This window comes from Pteropus vampyrus, unplaced genomic scaffold (genome assembly GCF_000151845.1).
Source record: "Pteropus vampyrus isolate Shadow unplaced genomic scaffold, Pvam_2.0 Scaffold11, whole genome shotgun sequence".
In the NCBI taxonomy this organism is placed as follows: Eukaryota; Metazoa; Chordata; class Mammalia; order Chiroptera; family Pteropodidae; genus Pteropus; species Pteropus vampyrus.
In genome coordinates, this window is record NW_011888792.1 from 14,536,316 (window position 1) to 14,540,294 (window position 3,979).

The window sequence follows — 3,979 nt, forward strand, 5'->3', positions numbered from 1 at the left end:
CCTGGAGATTCTGAAAAAATACTGCATTGCAGCAATGCTGCTTAATGACCTGCACTTTGATCCTTGACCTTTGATTCCTATGATAAGTTGCAGATGAAGTTTATATCCAAAAGAAAACTCCAGAATTAGAATGACTAATAAAATTACTGGTTAGAAGCCATCAGTACTCGAGTGGATACTATTACCTTTGGCAGGAAAGCAAATTGTTGGTCCTATGCACACACGGAAACTAATTCTCTGGCAATGTTTGCCTTTTAATGGAAGGTCCTTGAAGTTCCTTTCAAGGGATGCTACTTTGTTCTGGCTCCATGTGCAATTTATTTACATGTAACTTGTTCATTAATTTTTGATTTGGAACTGAGTGGGGATTAACACGTGCCATATTTATTTTGCTGTTATAATTAATGGACTTGTATCAAATAGCAAAAGACTTAAGGAAATTTGTCCAATAGCAGAATAACACATGGTGAAGAAAATGTTTTTAATGTTCAATATTTTTATTATAACGAAACAAATTTGAAATGCTGGCGGGTGAGCATTCTAGTTCAGTAACACATGGATAATGCCTAAATCCCTCAAAGTATAGAAACAGTTTGACTCAACATAGAAAAATGGGGTAGCAGAGAGAGAGGTGATTAAGAGTATAAGCTGTGAAATCCAGTAGCATCCATTTGGATCTTAACTCTGTTATTTGTAGATTGTTTGAATTGGGAAAATCTCTTAATCTCTCTGTGCATTATTTCCTTACTGTAAATTAGGGATAATTAATAGATGTTTTGAGAATTACTGTAAAGTGGTTAGAATAGCTCCTGATACACCGGAAGCAGTGGTGTGCTGGTAAATGGTTAGCAGCTGGCCCTCCAAAAAGATGTTCTGATTTGTAGTATTTGTCAATTTCTGTAGTGTAAATACTTCTATCATGGAGTAAATACTCATAAGATAACATCAATGGTTGTTCAACTAGAAAAAGATATGCACAATTGGTTTTCTCTAGCCCATGTGAGCCAGCTCCTGCACACTACTGATAGTAAGCATTAAGTAAACCTTAATTGTTGTTGTTTTCATATTAAAATAATGGAAGACACTTAAGGATTTTTAATTCATTAATCAGATGTGCCATATATTATGTTTATTTTGATGGCATGTTTAGCTTATGATTTACAACATAAAAGTCCAGCATGCAATGCACATTTTCTCTTGTTTCCCTGGTGGGATTAGAGTCCTAACTTTAAATTCTGCATTTTGTAATTACAAGTTTGCAAGACACCCCTTAATCTGTATTCTTGTAGGTACCTAATATTTATCTCTCCCTGGTTCAGTTTGTTTACATTTTTTATCGTGATGCTGCATTCCCACAGAGGGTTACTTTTTTTATTTATGTTCTCATTGTCAGACATAATAAATTTTCAAAAGTAAAAATAAGAGAGATAAAGAAGCAGCTTGTTAAGGTAATGCCTTCCAGATGAGGCAGCAATTGCCTACTTATTAGGCTATGAGTTGATAATACAGTTTCCATGTTAAGTTTTCTTGTAAGCATCTACCAATCTCAGGCAATATGTAGCTTAGACCTCCCTCTTTCTAGGATGGCCTTTTAATGGTGACGTATCAGCATCTTGACAAGTAATAAAGAAGGAGCCTGAGAGCTTTGTCTTGCAAAATGGAAGTATTTTTTTTTAAGTCTAAAAATGCAGCCTAACTAATATATTTGGTCAGAACAAGTATTTATACAAAGAGAGTTTAAAATGTGCTTAGGAAAATTTAACTTAGGTATTAACAAAAGAAATTACCTGTATGCTGAGATTTGATATCATGTGATATAAATTAATAACAAAGCCCCCATGCTAGAACTGTACCAGTTTTTCTTCAGAACAGTTAAAACAAATAATTTATCTGTAGACTGAAATTGTAAATATGAAAGTATATATCTGACACTTCTTTGTAGTTTAGATATACACAGCTGTTTATGACATTACTATCTTGGTCTGCCTCCTAGCTGGAACCAGGAACTGTATATTATTCAGATTGGGCTCTCATGATTTTAAAAAGAAATTTATAGTTCAGTTAAGTAAAAGAGTCTCATTAGTAGATTTTGGAGGATGGTTTAGAGATGTTTGGGAGAAATAAGCCTGTTTGCTTTCATGAGACATTTGCGCTTTATCCTCAGAAACCTAGAGGGAGTTGCTTTAAAGATATCTTTACCTGGCTAAGGTGGCAGGGTCCAGGGCAAAGCTATTACAAGTTTTATTTTTCAGATGTTGCTAATAGTATTAGTAGCAATTATGTAGGCTCTGTGATGTGCTAAGCACTAGTCAAAACTATTCATCCCATAACAACCCTGTCAGGTAGATTATTATTATTCCAAATTAACCAATGAAAAATTGAAGTTAAAAATGTTTATTAACTTGCCAAAGTTTACAGGTACTAATGAGGAAATCTGCTTTTCAAAATTTAATCCATGCTTCCTTCCTTCCTGTATCACTCTGCCTCCAGAAAGACAAGACTGCTTATTGAAAAACAAGATTTTTTTTTAGACAATTGTTTTCAAATATTTTGAAGTTGTAAATTTTTCTTTTCATTAAATCTCATTAACTTTTTCAAGAAGCAATGTCTATTCTTCAAATTCTGTCATCATTCTCTATCATTGTATCTTAAAAAATTCTCTTGAAGAATAAATATGGCAGATTTGGAGTTATAAGAAAAGATATACATTTAGAAATGCAAAATACGGGAAAAAGCCTCTACTATTACAGAAGCACTCAAAGCCCAGCTCTTCTACTATGATACTCTATTGAAGAGTAACTACTTTTCATGGACACTGGGGTTCCACAAAGCACAATTTATAAAGCCAAGATGGTTCGTTTCCTCTACATAAGTTACAACTTCAAGGGTGTATGAAAGAAAATCTACATTTGGTAAGTATTGGGACTGTTTTCAGAATTGTTTCAATATTATTTGGAAAAACAAAAGATTTTGAAAATAGTCACCAGTGAGGATCAGCTCTTCTATTTTGGAAAAAGATAAAAACAGAAAGCTCTCATTGCTACAATACACAGTGATCCCTATTGTGTATTTTGGGATCAGTCAGCTCAAACAGTCAACCCCGAGGTAGCTACCATGTTTCATAGAATCTAAGAAAGTAAAACAAAGAAACAATACTTGGCACACCTTAATGTGAAACCGATTAATTTAACACTTTTTTTTTTCCTGTTGTTAAGAACCAATGACTTCAATCTTTTCCTGAACTGTTTTAAATGCAAACAGAAAAGCTAAATCTGTTGTGCCATGTGTTGCATAATGGGGCCACGGACAAGTGATTCTTTTTTCTGGGGATCATCGAATAAGGTGGATAAACAGGAAATCCTAGTTAAAACATCCGAAAGAAAGAAGCAAACAAGTATTTTGGCAAGACTTTTCAGAGGCTGTTGTGAGCCAATGGGCAAGCAAATGGTGGCATAGGTGTTAGCAGTAGACAAATGTCAAAAGGCCATTTGACATTGAGTCTACTTTCAGATGATTAGCTAAACTATTTGATGCTCTGCTGCTTTAGAAGTGCCTTTTTTAAAAGCCATGACAGTTTTTTTAATTTAATTCCAACTTTTACTTTAGAAAAGTAAATTCAAAAAGCATTTTTTACAGGAGACAGATTATGCATAGTAAGTTCTGTAGAACAATTCAAAAGTTTCAAAGGTGAAAATGTAGAACAGAATACTATAGAATTTTTCTATTTTGATAAGTCATACAAACCCTGAGCTTCAGAGCAAAAATTTGTTAGATCCTGGTCAAATATCCTTGGCTGCTAGCAGTACTTCTCCTGAGATGTAGCTTTAAATGCTGTTCATAAAAGCAGTCACTTTTATCAATGACAGTTGTTTAAAAACTCATATAATTTTGCGCATTTTTTTTTTTTCAGAGAGGCTTAAAAACCAAAAATATTTAACTAAAAATTTCTTTGATAACTAACAGTTAATCTGATAACAGG